The sequence below is a fragment of the Chelmon rostratus genome, chromosome 11 (assembly GCF_017976325.1).
Source record: "Chelmon rostratus isolate fCheRos1 chromosome 11, fCheRos1.pri, whole genome shotgun sequence".
Taxonomy (NCBI): domain Eukaryota; kingdom Metazoa; phylum Chordata; class Actinopteri; order Chaetodontiformes; family Chaetodontidae; genus Chelmon; species Chelmon rostratus.
In genome coordinates this window covers 4,367,316-4,390,061 of record NC_055668.1, presented here as the reverse complement: position 1 = coordinate 4,390,061, position 22,746 = coordinate 4,367,316, and the positions used below count along the sequence as shown (strand labels likewise).

General features: G+C 42.0%; 1 protein-coding gene across 1 annotated transcript in view; it reads left to right on the top strand.

Moving 5' to 3' along the window:
- The window catches only part of smap1 (small ArfGAP 1), a 98,792-nt gene that overhangs the window by 45,580 nt on the left and 30,466 nt on the right, over positions 1–22,746 (top strand). The gene's annotated exons all lie outside the window — the stretch shown is intronic.

Genomic DNA, 22,746 nt, shown 5'->3' with positions numbered 1-22,746 from the left:
GTGAGCGTGCATGCGTGTGTGTGTGTTTGTGTGTGTGTGTGCGTGTGCGTATATTGGAGAGAGAGAGACTTGTTAGTGTATGCTGACGAGCTGAAAGCTGTTTAATCTCCAGTATAGCAGGAAACATGCTGACAGCCATGTTTCTCTGTCTTTCTCTCTTTCTTCTCTCTCTCTCTCCCCTCGTCTCTCGCTCACTTTCTCCGCGTGTCACTCTCTCTCCTCCTGCTTTCACCCATCAGTCTCTTGTGTGCCTGCCTGTTCCCTCTCTCTCTCAAACGAAGACATTCTGTACCGTCATGACATAACCCTGCCATGCAACTGCAGCGCTTTTATCTTTCCATGCAAACAATGCACTGTACATATCTGTAGAGGACACGCACACACACACACACACACACTACATCTCACAAGTTTTAATCAGCAGAAATATTTCATCTCCTTTCACTTCATTTCCTTTCTTCTACGGAGAGGTTTAGACAAGCAGCACTTTGGCTTTCCTTTGTTTCGTCTTTTATTAAAACTCAAACAAAAACTGAGTGTAGAAAACTGAATGCTGCTGAACTGATTTAACAGATGAGGGAGGGGGGATGGGTAAGCATTCAACAGTCCAGTGGAAAGCTGAGATTATGATGATTAAAGATACGGATGCATTCATTGTGTTTGTCTCAAAAACTGATGATTAGATTCAGTTCAGGTTTGGGGATTCCTGCACACAGACAGTATTGATAATCATCTACAGTATCTTAATTTACTGATTATATTATTGTCTATCAAGCCTCGTCGGCTGTGATATCACATTTCCAATCTGAGATAACGCTGACGTCATCATCTGGTTTACTTTTTCAAGCATGACAAAGCTTCTCCAGAGCCAAACAGGACGCTACACGTTTCCCATTTAGCCACAGTTCACTTCAGCCTGAAGTGTTGCTCTGAGCTTAATCAGTTATCGATATGTTTTGCCTTCCACCTCCACTCCTCCACCCCACTCTTTTCCCCCTTCATTTCCTCATTGTGGATTAGATTATATTAGACTACACTGGATCATTTTTAGACCTGAAATGATTTGTCACTTAAGTATTTATCTGATCAACAGGAAATTAATTGGTAACTATTTTGTTTATTGATTAACCATTTATCAAATCACTGGATATTTGGGGAGGATTTGCTGCTGTTCGTTCATCATATATGAGAGTTAATTTGATTTTCTTGGTTTGAACCAAGAGATTATTTTAAGTGTCAGATGTCATGTTTTGGTCAGTCAGACAAACAGCACGTTTGAAGACTTTCTGTTCTTACACTTTATCGACAAAACGATTTATCAGTTAATGGAGAGAATAATCTGCTGATTAATCAATAATAAAAATGATGGGAAATGGGAAGCTAGATAATTGTTGAATAACAGTGACAACAAAATGTACCGAGACCATAAGAGACTTGAGTCAGAGAAGTCACAAAAGGAAACAAATGATGAATGAATGATTTGCCTCATGAAATCATTTAAAAATGCTTGTTGCTGCTGTTGCTGTCAGACTCAGTAGGCTCTGCCTCTAAGACTTTTAATTCAGAAAATGATTGAAGGATTCATTATTCCCCTGCAGTTTTTTGCATCAGTATTGGTAGGGGGTTATTTGGGTTTTGATTGCCCAACCATTTCTGTTTTGATTACATTTTAATTTCAGCTTCGGCGCAGCTTGTGTTTGCATTTTCAAGTTGTAAAATTTGGGTGTGTACGATTGTGTGTCATTTGAGGTCAGGAATAAATCGCAGAGGTGTTGTGATTGGAGTACTGATGTTAAAATCATGTCAGTCAAACTCACTATTAGTGCTGATGGAGGCAACATTAGAGACCTGGACTTCAGGTGAAAGGGTTGCTTAGAGGAAAGTAAGACAGTTGTGTTGCCAAAAGGTCACAGGGTCAGTCTGCATGTGTTCATTCCCTGCCATGTCTCTCGAGAAATTCATGAACCTGATCCTGAACCCTTCACTGTTCACACATTCATGGATGTTTTTGCTCTGGATTAGAGTAACAGCTAAATGCTTCCACTCTGAAAACATAAAGATCTGCCTCTTAATCTGAGTTTGCTTAACATTAAATCCCTTCACTCATGCAAAAGTACCGTTCACTTTACAGTGAATCATGGCGTTATTCACTAAGAATTCAATTTGCATACCTCATGATGTCCATACAGCTGGCTTCAGCATTGATGAGATAAACTGAATGAAGTAAACAAAACCTAGATGCTGTTTTGGATGCTGACCTCTTGGATTTACTGAATCTAAAACATTCATCACAGGAAGTGTTGCTATTGAGGCCATGTGACAGCTACATTGATCAGCAAATTTCAGAACTGCATGGCACATTGCTCTTAGGAAGGCTATATTTGCTGAAACATGTTGATTTTATAAGGTGCTGTCTTTTTTTTACTTCTTTAATCAAGCTTACGTAAGTGTATATTTTTTCCCTAGTGTACCATAACACAGATGTTCAGACAGATGTTAGACAGCATTGTCCCTTAACGGTACATCAGTCCAGTGTTATAATGATTGAAACTTGCAAGCTTTACCTTACCTCAGCATATCAGTACCCAAACAGGAGCTTCACTTGTTCATGAATCTTAAAAAGCTGGCTGTTCACATGAGTCTATTGCCTGTGTCACATGCATGTGATTTATTCTTGGCCATAATGGGGTTTAAATGTAGTAGATGTGTCTTTCGATCAGAGAAATCTTGAAACAAATGTGCATGCTACGGTTTGTGTCCAGTGCCAGTGGTCAGTGTCAGTGCAGGAAGTAGTGTGTCCAGAAAGGAAAGGTGTGGATGGTTGATCCATGCAGGAGGCCCAAGTATGCATCCTGTCATAGACCTGCAGTTAACGATTGCCTTTTTATTAGCCATTTGCCCAACAACCCCTATCCATACCTTAACCATAGTTTGTATGCCACAACTTAACCTTTCCCGAACCATAACCATACCATAATTGCCATGTTTGCCAGGTTTTGCAGAAAACAAGAATGCGAAGACAATGGCACTAACGATATGCAGGCTTCTGCAGGATTGTCCTGTGTACTGTAGCTTCACAATGCATCTTCTGTCTGCTATCATTTTTTAATATGTGCTACAGACGTCACATAACTAATGCCTGGATCAGACTACACGAATCTAGCCCGATTTTGAGATGACCAATTACCAGCGACGTGGCCGATCGTGAACGATAATCATGCATCTATACGCAACTTTTTCTGTCTTGACACTACTGTGACATCTCCCACGACGTGTTCCTGAGCATTTACCAATCAGGTGCTCTCTTCAGAGCGCAGTCAGGTAACCATGGTGAGAAGGAGGAGGAGGAATGCTGAGGTTGCTGCTGTCAGGTGGGACAGCGAAAGAGAGGAAAAGTTCGCTGAGCTGTGGCAACAGTACCACTGCCTATTTGACGTTTCCTCGAGGGAGAACCATGACGTGTCAAAAGAAGACAAATGTTGGCGAGAAATAGCGGAAGCACTTCATCATCCAGGCGAGTAGCTGACTGTGCTGTCATAACATTATCCCCGGTCATAACTGCAGGAGTTCCTGATCAAACGTTAAAGAAGCCTGTTTGATGCAGCCAACGCAGTGAGCCTGCTCCTTGTAGAATAAATAACTATGGAAATGAAATTACTATATGTGCGCTCGCACACAACGCTTCTGTCAGTTTGACTGACAGTTGCTTCAGCCGCCTCCCCGCTAGCATCTGAACTGGTGCGTGAACGTGAAATAAGACGTGCTGTGATTCGTCGGAGTCATACGTGTAGTCTTGCCAGTCACCCAACCAAGACACGGCAGGAGTTTATGGCGCTGTGATCGTTAGATCTGACACAGCGACCATCGTCAAAGACAAAAAAATAAAGTAGTCTAATTCCGACACCCTCTGTGCCATCACCCCGATATGTTTCTAAATGCTTTTGCCAGAAACACTAGGAAGGAAACGCAGTGGCTGCCGGGATTACAGTCACTTCCTTCCAGTCTAGGAAGTGTTACGTTCTTGTACGGCACTGAAGTCGTGGGCGATAATGGGTGTACAAAGTGCAGGACGTTGACGCAGGGCCAGCAGCCTGCCTCCCTTGTGTGGGACGGTTCAGGCTAACCTCTGGTTAAGGTTTGGGAAAGCTTCTAGTTTCGGTCAAATACTGAAAAAGCAAACATACCCTGTCTCATGCTTCAAGTCTTCATTGACGTTTTCAGCGTTTTACCAAGACCTCGATCTTTTGCTACCCTTAACCAAGTGCTTTCCTTTGCCTAAACACAACCAATAAGAACGGTAAATCATGCTGTAGCTGGTATGAGCAGGTATCGTAGGGACATCAAATGAAAAACACTGTGGTGAATGTTTGGCAGATACATTGAGTATGACCATGTTGTGACCTTTTCAGATGCATGTAGTGAAACAGTTTACTTGAGCTTTTTACTTGGTGTCCACAGTTACTTTGGTCGCCAAGTAAAAAGCTCATGGCCCACGATGAGGCGTTGAATGAAGACTGATGAGCTTTGCTTCGTAGCTCATCCATGGGTTGTGAAAGTGCTGAGTCGTAGTGGTGCTTATACATTTTACATCTTGTAGCAGTTTCTCAGTTGCAGCATGCAAGCATGTCCAATGTAATATCGTCAGCGTTTGTGGCATTGCAGAAGATGCTGAGTGCCATTAAACATATGGCCTCTGACTGATGTGTGATAGTCTTCTGTTCACTGGAGAGTGATGATAGATGTGAGAGTATCTTTTTGATGGCTGACACTTACGGTTTTGTACCAGGTTAGTCATGTTTTGTGCCAATACTCATTATTCCCACATGTGCCCTCGTTCATGCCCTGCTGTTTTTGCTTGTCAGGAAAGCCTCTTCAGTATTTCGACCTTCAAAATCCACTCAAATTCTTTTCTCACTTACTAAATAAATTCTTTTTGTGTTTTCAGCTCAAGGGCAGGCAGGGTGATGTACCTATTAACTGACAGGAGGAACTGTGGGATATGTTGGGCATTTAAATGAAAAATTAACTAGGTGCATTGGCTTTTCTGCTCAGACGTCTTAAATTAAATGGTAATAACATATTCCCCATCAACAGTCGTGAAATCTCCATACTAGAGGTGATAGTCTGATTTTGAAATGAAATATATAGAGGGATACCTCAGGTAAACCTATAGGTAATATGGATGAACTGATAACAGGTGTTGATACGAAAGCAGACAGTCATGCACAGGCATTTAGCCTGACGGACAACCGAGAATATTAAGTAGTTTTTTCTCTGTGTATTCAAATGAAACATTTTTACGGAGCTCGTTTGGTGTTACTCAGCTCTACTTTGTCTCCTTCTCCACACTTACTGTCCAAGGTCTGTAAGCACTAATTAGACCACAGCAGAACAGATCAGAAGCTGGCATCTGAATGTGTGTGTGTGTGTGTGTGTGTTTTGTACTTGTGTCCTCACAGAGATAGAAAGCCGAGGAAATCCTCATTCGGCTGCACCTCACTTTCTTGTGGTTAAACGTTAAGATTAAGGATTAGGATTACGTGTAGGTGGCGGTAAGGGCAAAGGTTGGGCTTGTAGACGTTAGTGATGCGCGAGTTGGAGCCACGGGGTGCCCCGCAGGTCGAACTGACTAGAAAATATCACAGGTTCAGGCAGGCCGGTCAATAAATGACAAAGCAGCGTTCTGAGGAAGTCATTACCTACAGAAACAGAGTGCAATAGTCCACTTTCTGCTTTATCTTCCCCTCTATCACTCTCTCTCTCTCTCAAACACACACACACACAAACACAGGATATACCACAAGAAATAGAGCGTCATCTGCAGTCTGACTTGCGACGAGTGCCAGGAGGATGTCCTTGTCACCGCTGCACGTACCCTCTCCTCTCCATGTCAGCTAGAGTGGAGCTGTTCATTCCAGCACATCCAGTGAGTGCAGTCGTGTGCTCAAAAGTTCAATCCTGCAGCTGTGGAATCTGCTCTTTGTCTCACAGTGCAGCCAAACACTAGGCTGAGAAAGACAGTATTGTGAGTTGTGATTGAGTGTGTGTTTGGACACTTTGTTTATTTCGCCTAGATTTCCCCCTCTGCTGTGGCGGGGGGGTGGAGAAAGAGCACTCCGGACAGCTCCCTCACTGCTGCCAGCAGCAGGATCAGCACCTCGGAGAGCGCCGTGGCACTCAGTCATGACAGCTGTGTTACTATAATGCATAAAGTTGGCAGTTTGAGTGTTTGATTAATGCAGATTTTTACAAGTTGGGCGGTGCGGATTTGCTCTCAGAACGGGTCACATGGTGTGGGTAGTAAAAAACCCTGACCCATGCATCACTAGTAGACATGTTTCATCACGAATCGCACGTCTGTCAAAATTAATTGACTGGTCCAACAAAATAATCAGATGGCAAAAATTACCCTTTTATTAGTGTGACCTTGTTGGAGTGCTGCAAAACATCTTTGGGTGGAGGTTTTGATGGATGCTTGCCTACATGTTTCTTTGAATCATCAGCACAGTCTGTCACTAACCATCACTAAATACTTTTTGTGCCTAGATCTAAACCTTAACCATCACATGAATCATTTTTTGCAGTGGTCTCTGGAAGACAGAGACCTCTTCAACGTCAACATTTTTGTTGTTCTTGTTCTTTAGTTTGGACGACTTATATTGTCAGCCTCCTCCAGCTAACTGCTACCCATAAACAAACACAGACACATGAATGAATTGTATTCATAAAGTCCGAGCGAGACAAAAGTTTTATCTTCTTCACGGGCTCTAGCTCATGCAGCTCCCTCACCCATGCGGATTATTCAGTGGTTTAACTGATCAGGGATCAGATAAACACTACGGCATTACATCAGCTCAGTGCTCCTTGTATCTAATCTTGCATGTGGAAATTATTGGAGTTGTTTTTCCTTGTTGCTTTAATGAGACAGAGAGCAACAGCTAATTTCAGTCTCATTTTAGTGTAATTGTAGCTGCTGTTATCACAAGAAGAGAGCAGACACACCATGGAGGTATTAAAACATCCAGTCAGTGAGTCAATGCTTCCACAGACTGCTTCCTAACATAGTAACACTATGGCAGGAGTAAAGATTATTTGCATGCATCTCGGAGATATAGATGAATTCACACCTTTTCAAAATCGTGTTAGAAATCAGTTCAGTCCACATCTGTCACTGAAAAGTGAAAAATGCATGTATGTATGAAGGAACAGTACCAGCAGGGGGAAGTCAGTTATCTTCATATAAAGAGCGACTACATCCACATAGGGAGGAGGTTGGGGTTGATCTGCCAAACACAGGACTTCCACCTAGGAGACAACTGTTCATGTTTCATGTGTCACCTACTCAACATTACTTATGTCACGCATGTGGCGTATGTAGTTTATGTCACATAGGTAGCGTAACTTAGCTTCCGTGAGTTTCTTAACTTTCGTGATTTACAGACGTATTTTAACCAAAACCAAGCAGTTCCTAAACCATAACCAAACTGAGACCTTGACCTGAAATGTTTCTCAGCAAGCTTTATTTTGAAAGTCTAACTGGCGTGGCATATTTATTACTGCTAACTTGACCGTAGAATGAGAATGAGTACTTTTGGGACATGGGAAATGGGACATTGACACTTTGGCTGATATTGGGTCCATCAGATCCACCCAAGATGCATGAAGTGACACAGCAGGGGGGTCTCTAGTTTAGCAGGCTGGTCTTTTATCCATTCTTCCAAATTAATGAAACCCTGTATATAGACCAGACTACCGTTTCCAACTTATTGTTCACATTTTCTTCCTAAAATTTAAAAAGCAGTTAACGACTGTTGGTGGCAAAGGACTTTCGTCAGATAATGCCTTCCACATGGCAGGTTTTAAGATTAGCAAGTATGAAGAGATGGACAAGTGCGTATCAGAAAGCGAAGTAAAAGGACAGCGTGTACTTTCCACTCGTGCTACAAAAACACTGTGCTTTTTAGGCAGGACGTGACTCCATTATCTCCATAGCTGTTTTCAGCCTCTCCTCACCTCCATTCATCTCCGTCTCTCCTTCATTTGTCCCTCCCGCCGTCTCTCTCCTCCTCTCTCTTTCTAGCTCTCCGTGTGTCTATCGCTCTCTCTACAAACACTAAATCACTGTCGTCCCATTGGACTGCTGGCGTATGTTGTCTTTTTCTTTCAGCCCATGAATAAATTATCAAAGAGAACAAGAGGCTGCTTTCCTTCATGGAAAACACTGGCGCTTGCCTTTGTGTGTGCGTGTGTGTGTGTGAGTGTGTGTGAGTGTGTGTGTGTGTGTGTGTGTGTGTGTGTGTGTAGATGCGTTTTGTGTATTTTTTGTTCATTCAGTGCAGGGATTTGGGGAGTGTGTTATCACTAGGTGCTCTGTACATCTGGACTGAGTTAGGCTCTCAAAGGTTCCCATGATTGGATGTGACACACACACGCATTCACACACACACACACACACAGAGCAGCAGTTGCAGGAGCTAAAGCATATCTGTGGTCGATTGGAGTTAGTTTTAGTGGATGGTGTGAAGGGCAGCCAAAGGAGCAGCATTCTGTGACTAATAACGTGACGCACACACACACACACACACACACACACGCACACACATAGAAACACTGCTCTCTGAGGTTTAGCAGTGAAAGGATCGATATCTTAGCCACAAGGAAGCTAATCAATAAGCTGGATTTGCACTGCTGGTGGAAGAGAATCAAGCATGTTTCCCAAGAAGCACACACGCACAAGACAGGTGCAATCATAAACCCACACATCCGACCTCCCAAATTTAAATGCACACATGCACAAGTACACACACCAACATGCTCCTCCCACGCTTTAAACAAAAACACCCACCCCCCCCCCCCCCCCACTGTGATGCAGCAGAGCCTTTACGGCACTGAGACGTTACATCCCAGCTTACCACCCCGAACAGAGTAGGCCATGTCCACTCAGCTAGCTGGCATTTACAGAGCTCAGGGCTTCGTGAATTATACAACAGATTTATTGTCAACCATAGATTTGTGTCAAGGCCCTGCTGATGTGTGTGAAGGGAATGATCCATAACCTATTTTGAGCGAATCAGGAACAATGGCCGAGAACAAATGACTAGTTGAGAAGCTTTGTCTCATATTGTAGGTGCATCATGCAACTGTTTTACTGTGAGCATCAATATTATTGTTATTACTCTATATTTCAGTAGCCTGATAATCGCTCTGAATGGCCTTCATTTTCCTTCTCTCTCTCTCTCTCTTTCTTCATTATTCACCCTGACATTTGACATTGTGTTTATCAAAAAGCAAAACCCGGGACCTGCATGAGTCACTGAAAACATCAGACATGTGGGCGGTGATTCAGAGGTCTGGAACCAGGCTGATGTCTTCAACAAATTCAACCATCATCACTTCACATGTGTTGTGTTGTTATTGTGAACATTGAGCCATAAAGCAACAGGGCAGATTACCCGTATTTTCAAGAAGGGTGTAAAAGGAGACAAGAAGACAAAGAGTCAAACAAAGCCAGACAAAGACGCTGTCAGTTTTGAAATGCTATTCAGGACATCTGAGAAAAGTGGCTGCTGACTGGTAACTGCAGAGTTTTCAGACCTGGTTTATTCAGAGCATTTGCTCAAAAAAAAGACTTAAATAGAAAGCTTGGAGTTACACCACCATTAGAGCCAAAAATGGTGTTTAAAATCATTATATGTTATCATCACTAAAATGATGGCTAACATAGAGTATGGATGCAAGATATGATGCAGATTGTCAAGTTAATGTTTCTCATAGAAAGGGTGATGCCTTAACATTAACCTGATTTTAATGCATTGCAATGTTTTGATCAGATAATATTATGACCTTAAATTGCAAATTGCATTGCTTAGGTACTATCGACTATAGTAAGCCATCAATCAAATGATTGATTAGTAGAAGCAGGGGAGTCTAATTTGACTTTGGCTAAATCGCTGTACAGTAGAGGTCTTTAGGGATCCAAAAGTTTGGTTTGGACCAGATCTGAATGGACACATAGACAGGCAGACTCAATCCAAATATACTTAAGAACAAATAGATCTGATCCAAAGAGCACCAGTACGCGTCACATTTCCTGCTCCTCGAAGTTCACTCTGTCTGCTCAAAAACACATTTTTGTCTTTTAAAGATTATGACTCAGCACATGGTGAGGGCAGATAATGAGTGCCCTCGGATCAATTTCTGTGTGGACGTATCAGCACACACACCTGAATCCCACAGCAGCGGGACAGCAAGACCCTCCCTGACCAGTCAGACCTGCCTGACGTACTTAAGTGTGGCTGATAACCGGTGTTAATTCTGTCCACGTCTCTGATGAGAGCTGTTCGTTCTGTTCGAAAACGAGAACTACTACAACTTTTTTTTTTTTTTCACCCTTTAGTTTCAGCTAAGCGGCCAGTTTACTATGTACCACAAGCCCTCTTAGTTTTTTTGTCTAATAAATAAACAAAATGAACTCAAGAAAAATATACCAAATTTCTGTGTTAAACAGAAAAATATGACTGTACATGTTCTGAATTCAAGTTTCTTTAATTGAACTGAGAGAAGATTAATTGCCTTGTGTAATTCATTGGAAAACACACTTAATTAGAGCTTGACAAAAAACAAAATCACACTTTCCAAACCTGTGTTGGTTCGTCTTTCCACTGTTACAACAATCACCAACGCTGGTTTGGTCGAAATAAACCCCTAATTCTTTGGCTCTACACGCTGCTGTCGCTCCACGCCTTCATCATCAGTCAACGTCCTGGTCAGAGCTGCTGTAAATCACCTTGGTACTGTAATCCCTTGCGTCCATCAGCTTTGGAGGCTGTGTCTGGCCCCGTTACGCGTTAGCTCGGAGGCTGCTGAGCCTGGTTCTGCCTCCCGCTGTGTAGACATCAACGCTTCCCTGGTGCTCTGAGCTCCCGGCCTGGCCAGGTCTGGTCTCAGTCGGCTGATAGCACCACTAGCTGCACAGCTAACAAGCTAATGGCAGCTATTAGCAACACATAGTTTGAAACAGTTCATTCACTGGCCAAAATATGCAGGTGATAAGCATAGAGAGTTATGCAAAATATACCTAAATATATCAGTACTGCCACAGTCTTCAAATGGACACACACACGCACACACTTTTGTGTTTGTTGTTGAAGGCACAGTTGATTCAGGACAACATATGTAAAACACCATAAATCCAATTACTTTATGCAAAGTGGTGGAGGTGGGTTTCACACTGACAACATCTCATCCAATCCTGCTTCTTCACTGTTGGAAAGGGACATCAGAATCTTTGTGGGGAGAGATAACAAAAAAATACTGCATGACTGAACTACAAAGAACCCTCACAAACACACAAACATTGATATACCTTTGATCTCTAAAGGTTTAAAACACTAAAAGCTGAATGAATATGCTTTGTGTCCCCTGTAGATCGCTAGCTCAGTGTTTTGTGTTAGCACCAGCGTGCTAATCCAGCTTGTTGCGCACGCCTTTCCTAAATCCAACTGTGTGTGCTCCCTAAATCCATGTGTGTGACAGTCCGTGCCCGAGTGTGCACGTACATCCAATCCAGTTCGTGTTCCTCAAGACAAGTTGGGCATTGTGTGTGTGTGTGTTCCCTGAATCGAACCAGCTGTTATGTATTTGTGTGTGTTCCCCAAATCCGGCAAACAAATTCTAACCTGAAGCTGGCTGACACTTTCTCCAAAACACAGCCTAACAAGATTCTCGATGCTCTGAAAGCTCTCCTGTTTAGTGACAAATGAAATTTCACTTCCGAAAAAACACCTTAAAATACCCTGTTTAAATTGGTCTGTTAGTGTGTGTGTGTGTGTGTGTGTGTGATAGTTGCCAGTGTTTTGATTTGATTTGGTATTCTTTTCCTGAACAGCACCGTCACGCATCAGCCATCAGACCACACCGTGACCTTCCCCAAACACCCAAGTGTGTGTGTGTGTGTGTTGTTTTTTCTCTGTGGATGCAAATATTTGTAGAGTGTGTGAGTTTGGTACCGATGCGTGAGAGTTTGTGTTGTGGATGTTTGTGCATGTATGATCGCAATACTTGAATTTGTGTTTATTGTCACCTCTATATTTGTATGGGTATGTATCTTTTTACCTGCTTGTGTTTATGTCTTGATGTTTCTCTCTCGCTCGCTCCCTCTCGCTCTCTATCTCTCTCTCTGTGTGTGTGTGTGTGTGTGTTTAAATGCAATAGGTTCTCTCCATGACCGTCAGATGAATGTAACTGGGTGGAAGAGATGCTTGCGTGTGGCAGCTTGGGATCTCCTCTCTGTGACAAAACCTTTTAGATTGTGTGTGTGTGTGTGTGTGTGTGTGTGTGTGTGCGTGTGTGCGTGTGTGCGTGAGCGTGTGTGCGTGTGTGCGTGTGTGTGTGTGTGTGTGTCTGTGTCAGTGCCACCGGCTGAGTGACAGATCGTGTTGAATGGTGCAGAACTGCAGCAGCCCGGCACACTTAACAGCCTCTGACTTACTGCGGTGCCACGCACGCACGCACGCACGCACGCACGCACGCACGCACGCACGCACGCACACACACACAGACTTTGTTCTGTGCTTTTGGGTAGAGCTTGGGTGCTGCCGACTTTATGATATGGATATCTCAGTCTGTATTGATAATGCATTTTCAACACACTTCTCACTCCATGCACATACACAAACAAACACACACACACACACAGACACATACTCTTCAAGCACATAAACAGGCCACACACACGCATATCTGGCCTCCTGCCCACTTTGTCCTCCTCTCCTCGCTATGTCTCCTCATCTTTCTACTCTTGTCATCTCCTCAGTTCATCCTTTGTTTCTCATCTTCCATTTCTGTCTTCATCATGAGTCATCATGCCAGTTCTTCCCTTTGTCATCCTCTCCTCCTGTCATTTGTCTTCCCTTGTCTTTTTTGGTTGTCCTCCTCATCATTGTCCACCTGCTCTTCCTCTCCACCTTCCCTGCTTACATTCCTTTTTATCTTTGCATCTGCCTAGGTCTACATCCTCACCTTTAATGGCCACTGCTCTCCTCTGTCTTCATGCATTCCTTTTTTCCTCTCCTCTTCCCCCAAAGTGACCTCCGTATCCTCCCCTTTCTCCGCTGTGAACTCTGGTTCTCCTTCTCTCTCTTTCTCCTCTCCTCATCTAGCCAGTGGCAGTTTTATTATTCTCTGTGGTAGTGTTAATAAGGCAGCTGTCAGCCACAAGAAGACAATCCACTCTCTGCAGTGCCTCTATAACTACTAATGTACTACAGTGCTGCTGCTACTGCTGCTACTGGTAACACTGCACTACTAGAATCCTGGCATACTCACCATTTTGTTACCATTAGTTTCTGTGTTTAATAGTAATACTTTTCTCATTTGAGCATGGACGTTAATTTATAATTATGCACTTGGAGCAGCCAGAAAACTTTTGATGTGAAACATCTGCGCAGGATGTAGCTAAACACAGGATGAAAACAGGGCAGGGCAAAAGTGATGATTGATTGATTAATTAGCACACTAAGTATAGTGTGACCTCAATACTCAAATCCCACTAGCTTTTCTGAGCTTTCCAAAATCATTCTTAGTTAAAGTTATTTTGTCAAATAATATCTAATCACTTCTACTTTGCTACTATTTTTTTTAATGTCAAACCACTGTCAATGGAACGCTTCCCGCACAGATATTACATATTAGAAGCCCTTCAGCAGCCCCATAATATGTATATGTAAATATATATAACATTCCAATGGCCCTCCCATGGGCCATTGGAATATTTCACGTAGTTTTTTTGTCTTCCCGTCTATTGACACAAATGCTACATTCACGTTTATACTCATACTATACACTGTTTGAAAGCTTAGATTTTGCTGTTATAGATTGATGCACGCCATTTAACGATACAATCATAACAGGAGGCGCAATAACAGCAACAACAGCAGACAAACAACTATGTTTAAAATCTGTGTAGTGGCACCTCACTGAATCATTTTTATGCATGTGACCTAATGCTTAACTGTAACACATAGCTTCTTTTTCGGCTTGTGCATATTGTCGCACACAGTTTTTGTGACTTTATAGTACATGTCAGGTACACTGTTTGTGCTGCAGGATTATTGGAGTCATATCTGATGCTGTGCTCTCCGTCCAGTCCACATGACAAGTAAAGGATCATTCAGCTTCAGTTCTGCTTCTGCAGCTCTTCATCTATCTTATATAACCTGCAAAACAAACATAACTTTGGTCCTTGGCTTGACTGCCCATGCAATATTGTTAAACAACCTGATAAAAAGTGCAAAAAATACGTAAAACTTTTATATAAAACTATAGAAAACACCAAGACAGGTTTGGCTATGTTAAGGCTAATCAGGGCCATATGCAGGGTTTTAGAAATACCAAGGTTCAAAAACTGAGCTTATTATGGGGGTTCAGGGGCGTGCCCTGATCTAAATATGTGCATTTTCTCTCTCTCTCTTTCTTTTCCTGCTGTAACTGTTTTTTTCTCGCCCTCCTTCTCTCTCTCTGCTTTCCATAACATGTTCCCTCTCACTCATGTCCTCTTGTCTCTCTACCTTCAGTGTTTCATGTTCGTTTCTCTCTCCATCCTCTACTCTGTGTTTTTTCTCACCCTCTGTAGTCAGTGCCTGTCCCGCTCTCTGCGACTCCTCGCTTGTCTCTCCTGTTGGTTTGTATTAAAAATAATACAGTAAAATTATATACACCTTCCATATTTTATCTTTGTGTGTGAGTGAAATCTTATAGAAATGTGTTATGCAGTACATATTGAAGAAAAATGTGTGTCATACAATGATCATACCACCATAATTACGTTGTTTTTTGTTTTTGTTGGATGGAGTCTATAGGTTCCACTGTAATTACCTAGGAACAAGGAAGGATGTATATCTCTGTGGTAATTACATTGTTTTAGTTTGATCAGGTCAGTTTTTGTTTTTTTGAACAGCACGGGGACGCAATGCTAATCCTATTCTTCCCAGTTGCTAGTACCTGCTCTTCCTCCCCCCTCTCCGTCAACGTCTCTTTTGCATTTTTCTCTCACTTTCCTCATCTTGTCCCGTACCTCTTCTCCTCCCAAAGTTGAGCTGTGATTGGCAGAGCCAAGAAAGTCAACACAGGGTAAATTGATATTTATCAGTCAGTCCGTATCAGTCTACCATTGGATGGATGGAAATACATTAGTGTTATAATATTAGCATAATATTAGCATTATATTAACATTAATTGGCTAACTAACTCCCTAATTAACTCAAGTGAAATTGACTGGCCACTGGTTAACGTTAGCACAACCATGCAGGAGCTATGATGGATGGATGAATGCCATTGAACTGCCAGCAGTCCACTAGTAAAATTCTCCAGTTATCTTTATCACACTTCGTGACAAGATCATCCACTTTACCACCCAGTCACACATAAGCAATGTCAGCGAGTCGCTGTGTTTGTACAATATCTTTGCTGCACCAAAGAAAAGTTATTTTTTGGCAATTATTTCATGACTTTTGTTATATACTCCTCAAGAAAAAACAAAAAAAAAAACAAAAACGGATGTCTAGAGCTTGATGAACTCAATGGTGGGGACAGCCATGAGTCTAGTGCTGGTAATGTCAGCTAACCGTCAATGACACTATGGTTTCACAATAAAGATCTACTATTGCCTTGACATTAGAATGCATTCATTTTAAAGCGCATGCAGAAAGTGATAATGATCAGCAGTAGCTTAATGCATGAACACTTTTTGCAGCAAACTGATCACTGTGGATGTGTAACATCTCGAGGATACCATTCATCCCGAATAAAGGCCTGGTCCTCTCTTCAGATGCATTCAAATTTTCCGGTTTGACTAACGCTGCTGTTGCAGTAGTGCTCGTTGCACTGGTGTGCAACCTTTGCTGCTCTTGCACACTTGCTTGTTAGCTGCCCTGTCTGCTGCTGTCTGTCTTGTCCTGCTAAATCATCCTCTTGTTTATTCTTCCTCATTCTCCTATTCGTCCTCTGTTTCCTGTTCCCCTTGTATTTGTCCTCTGTATTTCTCTCTCACTTCTAGCCAATTTGCAGCCCTCATCTCCCACTTGTCTCCTTCCACACTATTTGTATTTCCTCTCTCACTTTTAGTGTTTTTTGCTTTGTTTGTTCCATCACCTCACTCTGCTTCTCTTCAGAGGATAAGTCGTTTGTTTCATCTGCCTCTCGAATGTGTGAAGGAGGACATTGGATTGTTGTGTTGTATAAGGCTGTTGAGCACAGTCTCAGTGGGTTGCCAGCCTCTCTGAGATGGACGGTGCTGCAGGTGTGTTTTTGTGTATGTGTGTGTGTTTAAGTTTTGTGGGTGCCAGGTTTCATCATTTGTGCAGTGGTAGTCGGCGATGCAGTGCTCCCCAGAGTTCGAATTATATTGGTTTTGGAAAGCCAATACAAATATTTTTGGACTGAAGTTGATAGCTGGTGTTTTGTGCCTCAGTCACTGTTGAAGTTGTTTTAAGAGTATTTGAGGCATTTTGCCTTTAGCTGATGGTATACATGAAATGTTACAGTGGGGATATAAGACAGTACACATCTGAAGGTCCCTACACTGTGAAAGTTTTGGCTGTTTTAAATGAGAATTGACAGCTTTGGGAGAAATGTGGTTAAATCTGGTTTCCTAGATCGTACAGTGCGACCGGTCCACTGAGGGCTGATTTACAGCTTTTGCCACAAAAGACAGCCAATGCAAAAATTCTGTGTCGAAATTGAAGATTAAATTCTCACAATGTGACTGCTGCCACCAAACAATCATACAAACAAACCAATTAGTATATAGCATGGACTGATGCAGAATACACTGCCCAGTAGGAGAGGGGCAAATGGATACTGCAGGTGGATCATCTCTCTACTTGCATGTTTTTGTTTTTAGCGACATGGTAATTCTATGATTCAGCAGGCGTTCCACATGTCTCAAAATGTATATTTTGCAGTTTACGACCAGTACTTCATTAGACCCACCTGGCACTTGCAAAGAATCTGCAAGATCCTTATTGCATCATGTATGGGTTCCTCTAGACCACTGGGCCACTTTGATACCCCACTACGTATTGTTTTTTTGTTTTTTTTGTGTGTGTGTGTGTGTGTGTATAATTTGAAGTACAGTAATTGTCACATTCAAGTAGTGCACTTGCTTGAACTTTTAACATAATGTATGTATGTAGAGATATGCAAAGCACTAAAACAAAGAATATGTGAGACTTATATTTTATGTTTGTTTAATTATACAGTAAAAAGTAAAACCACACAGAGTAGAATAAATAGAATAGTACAATACAATCCAGGAGATATTAAATCACGTAACTCTGTTAAAAGTGTTTTTCATCTTATGTTTAAAAGAATATACAGCATTAGTGGTGCAGATGGAAACAGTAATTCATTTCACTCAGCAGCAAATGCTCACCCGTAAGTAAATCTAGACTTAGGTATCGTGAGAAGTGCCTTCTCCTGATGACCTAGATGTGTATCCTTGAAGGTTTAGCAGGTTTAGTCTGGAGCAATCCATGTCATGTGTTATAAGTGATATGTAGACCTTTAAGTGAAATTGTTGAATCAATTGAAAGTCAATAAAAGCAAAGGGTGATGTACTCTCTTAGAGTGAAAAAGCATTGCAGATTCGTTTTGGATCATCAATTGCAGGCTCCAGTAGATTTGTTTTGCTTGTACTAAGTGCTAAATGTGGGGAGTTACAATAATGAAGAGATGAAATGGAAGCATAAAAATCTTTCTCTAAGTCAGTGGCTGACAGAAGTGGTTTGGTTTTAAAACACAGCTGAATAGCTTCTTGTTGTCCTAGTTGTCAAAGCCCAGATTGGATCAACAAAGTGCAGACCTGTGGAAGCCTAAATCCCTGTCAGTATATTTGTGTATGCTTCACTATCTATTTCAAAATGGAAGCACTGTGTTTGTAATGATTCAACTAACAGACCTTTTAAGGACTGTTTCTTTTTTATGCCATAGTCATGGAAGATATCCACTGAAAGTCATCCTTAGTTCCGGGCTGAGGTCAGGGTAGTTCCTCTCTGCCCTTTAAATTTCACAGTGAAAACCACGTTTTTTGCTCATTATCGCATTGTCATTCAACTGCCTTGACAGCAGCTCCTGTTTTTTTCCCTCCTTCCACATTGTTTGACATGTTGGGCAGGTGTTGAAGGCGGTAGAGATCTACAAAAACCTAAATGTCATTCCTCTGTGTGCCTGTTCATTCTGCTGTTTTCTTTTCGAGATGTCAGTCTCTGCTGTCCACTTAATGTAGCTGCATGCAGAGGCATAAATGGCAGATACACAAGCTGCTGCCTGCTTTCAAACTGCTGCTTATCGTCTCATCAAGCACTTCTTATAATGACATTATCTCGTTCTTTGATGTAATTAGTATGCCACAGGTACCTTAGGGATCTTAGGTCCAGTTTCATGTATCTAATGAATATTTATACACAGTATTATCATATCTGGCAGCTCGATTCCCTATCTTGATTAATTCTTTGCCTCGTGAGTCCCTTGACATTTCTTTCCATGCTGGTTGTGATATTACTTCATCTTGAAATGTTGGAAAGCATCCTCATAATCTTGTATGATTGAAAAAAGATCTATGGGGCTCAATAATACCTCACTGTCGCTAACAACCCCTGTAAATAGAAGAGGGTATTCATGTAGCCACTCAGTCTCAAACAATGCTACACATGGTAAATTCAGTGTAATGTACATTTCCACAGCATCAGTGCAACAGTTTAGTCAGGTCATACTCACCACTCTATTGCTTAGTTTCCCTTTTTAACAGAAGTACAGCTCTCACTTTGAATATAGAAGTTCATCCTTAACCTTGGAATCGTGCACTTTGAGCAGCTGGGAGGTTTTTAATGTAAAACGTGTGTGCAGGTTATGTAAATGCTAAATGGACGGCATTTGTGAAGTGCTGCTCTACCTTAACAGACACACCCACACACACACACACACAAGGCTCAAGCCTGCGCATCGTGAGCCACACGTGGTCCAGTGTCTTGCTCAAGGGCACTTCAGCACTTGGACACCCACTCTAACCACTGAGCCGCAGCCCCCTCGGTTCGTCTCTATGCGCGTGACAGTAGCTTAACACTGAACAAAAAAAAAGTGAAGCAGAAGTGATTGAAATTAATCAGCAAACAAGAGTAGTGTGACAAAATCATCTCAGCTAAAAGTCCACCTATTGTGGTTTTCCGAGCTCCTGCCACATCTCACGGATTTCATCAGCAGATGAGTGTGAGCGAATATGCGACCTCTTCCCCTTCAGTGCTGTGACCTGTTTCCGTCAAAGCAGACCTTGGCTGGAGCTTATTTTTTTATTCACCGTCTTTTTGTTCGATGCTAAGCCGCTGTCAGTAAACTCAACATTTCCCGCAGAAATGTTTCACATGAAAAGCCTTCCAGCGGCTCAAATCAAAAATCGCTCCTTTTACTGGCGGCTTTTAATGTGAACATTGGCAGAAAGTGTTGAGTTTCATTGACAGTGGCTGAACGCGATGTCAGAGTAGCAGCAACTGTAATGAATGTTTAACTCATCATACTAATGGAATGACTGCTGTGGACCACGTGTGGTAAAAGAAGACAGCAGGAACTCAGCAGCACCTCGCCCGTCTTGTCTTGGCTTCAGCCGAAGCCACTGAGTGCATCAGGGACAAACCTACAGCAGACTTTGCCCCCCCCCCCCCCTCGCTAGCCGTCTGTCAGCTGCATCACTCGGTGTCATCCCGGATAACTACGGGAAAACCCAACTTGTCCGCCAGCGTTCCGAGAAGAATATTGGCAGCATGTCTATACAAATCCTTGTGAACACACAGCGGGGAATTTAAGCTTTTTATGCAGAGTGACATTTCGAATGTTCATATTTCTTTCTTCTCTGTCTCACAGCAGCTGTGTGGGTTGTAGCATTGAAGGGCTATGTAATCTCATTTTTGTAACACTGCATGGTCTGAGATGTCTGAAATCAAATGGACAGGCATGCCATAAAACGTTCTTCTTGTTGTTCTTTTGCTGCAAGTACTCTTAATGGAGGTGAGGGCTTTTCTCAGGAGAATTTTGTTTTGTCTTTTGATCAATATGAGTTCGGCTGATAATGACTGGTATATGTTTTTGCTTGAGCATTGTGCTTCTATTGATAGTACAAATGTTGTGCTATTATGATTTTTAGATCTTTGGGTTAGGGTTAAGGTGCCAATACTGGTCTGATAAAGCACAATGGGTATCTGCCAGACTTGATGATCTGATACTGTGTTTCTCACTTTATTGTAATATTTACTGTTTCCTCAGTTCCATTCATTCAGCCGCGGTGTCAAGTTTTAGTGCCACAGCTATCTGTAGCCTTTCATTACGTAAAATAAAAAATATTCCAAGAGATCCACTGATCTGAAATGCAGCACCAAAGAATTTGTAGGTTTAACAACCTGTGATGTTGCCTTTTAAATGAACAAATGCTGAAGTGGAGCATCGCGTTAGGTCAAACAGAGAACTGGCATCACACTGGCATTAGCTGACCGGTATAAGCTGCACCATTCTTGCTGCATTGATCAGCTGCTGGTTCATCAGATGACTCGTAACATCCAGCTGTGTTCATTAGTGCTGTCAAAATAAAAGTCATTGGTTCGTTTTTTCACTGGTCCAGCAATCGCCACCTTCTCTGGTTTGGTCAAAGTAAACCTTTAATTCACTGAATCGGTAGAGCAGCGAGAGAGAGAGCGAACATCAGAGCAGCGAAATCGGTGTTTAGAGAGTTACATCGAACTGAGGAATTATTCTCAACGGACATTATGATCAGGGAGATTTACGTTTGTCTGACTTTACCAGATTTTCCTGGTTAAAAAAAAAGACAAAAAGGTTATTAACAGATAACAGAAATTCAGCCCATGAGAGAGGAGCCGCAGTAGTAGTGCTGCCTTTTCTTCCTCAAATAAATACTAATTTTCACAATCAAATGTCTGTTTTTTTTACACTACTATTATATATTCAAATTCAGAATATTCTTTGTATCATTGACTTTACTAAGATCTCATGTCGTGCATTAGCAAACCAACAGAATTCTCTGATCCTTCGAGTGTTGCCTCAAATCATAAACATTTTTTTGGCAAATTTTACTTTAACAGTTTTCTATAAATGATCAATCAATCAATGAAAAGGATTAGATATGCAAAGTGAACTTTTTGTTAGGGGATGGTGTTGAAAGCCACAATTTGTCGCCAGTTTCCCCCCTAACCCTAAACAGCTTGTAAATGTTTTGCTGGTGATACCTGTAACCTCAGGCTCCTGTACAGCTGCACGTCACTGTTGGTCAATATGAACGCACAGCACAAACCGACCTCTTGCTGCTGTACACTAACGACCTTCCTGCTACGATTCACACCGCCGCTGTTCAAGCTTTTCTGCAGTCCCAACACACATCAATTCGCAGCCAATGCATTCTTGATTAGGCGTGGACACGGTAATTGTTTTCATTGCCTTGGATTGGAACGACATTGAATTTAATGTGGTCCATCGATCTTTTGTTGGGGGGAAATTGGGTTTGTTACCAGCGTTGTAGATCTCTCATGGCCACGTGTTAGCCTTTTATATTCTTTCTCCCTCGCCGTTTTTCCCTCCTGTGCCACTCTAACTCTATCTTGCCCCATCCTCCCTTCCTCATTATCGTACCTCATTCTCCTACCCCTTGACTTTTAGCGTCTCCTTCTTTCACCTTCACTCAATCTGTGTTACGCTTCTTTTTTCTCCCTCCTCTTCCTCCCCACTCTTCTTTTTCCCATTTCTACTTCACAAATTAGCTTTCAATTTAAAAACTCAATCAGCATGATTGAGTTTTTTGAGAAACAGCATTGCCAAGGCAGCATACCATTGACAAGAATTGCCCAGCAAATAATTGCCATTTTTTCTTGATATATGGCTTAAACGATTAGTTAATTATTAGTATTGCTGCTGACTGATTTTTTTGTTGGTCTGTTAATTGATTTACTCTAAGAAAGCAGTTAGAAGGAGTACTCTGTACATTATTTTACCTTTAGATTATCTTCCCCCAGGTCTGCTGAGCCTTTTAGCTTCTTTTAGCTCATCGTTTTGGTTTTGCAGCCCACAGCTTTACTGCTTTGGTTCATGTCGACAGTGCTCATCAACCTCTCTTCTAGCAGCACGCTGCTGTTGAAATAAAAGTCTGTGATAAACTTGCCGTATGCTACCCGCCCACAGCAGGCAGACCGAGCTAGCAGCTAGCCGGTGAACTCTCAATTCAGAATTTAGCAGCTAAAGAGTCAGATATTTTACTCAGGAGTCGGTGGAGAACAAAACAGAGTTTAAAGGAGTATGAATGTTGGACTTAGATTCATCGAGGGGGAAAGACATTACTCCAAAGAATGCCTATGTTGCTTCATATCTGTCTGTGACTGTTTCCTCATATGTTTACTGTATCAACTTTAGAAGGTGATAATTGTCAATGTTCTTACAGCTGTTTCTCAGACCCCAAGTGGCCCCAAAAAAAGTATTAATTAATGGTGCTCCGACAGAAACAATATCAGCTAGAAGTCCTCAGTTCCCCCTTCCTTTTGCTTGTGTATTGTTAAGCTTCTTGGTGCATATCCGCCACCAACTGTCAGCTTGAAACTATCAGCACGCATGTTATATTACCTGTGTGGATTTGTGCATGATGCGCAAGATCCAAAACGATACTGCAGAGTGTCACTAGTGATCAAAAACTCAACAGGGCCC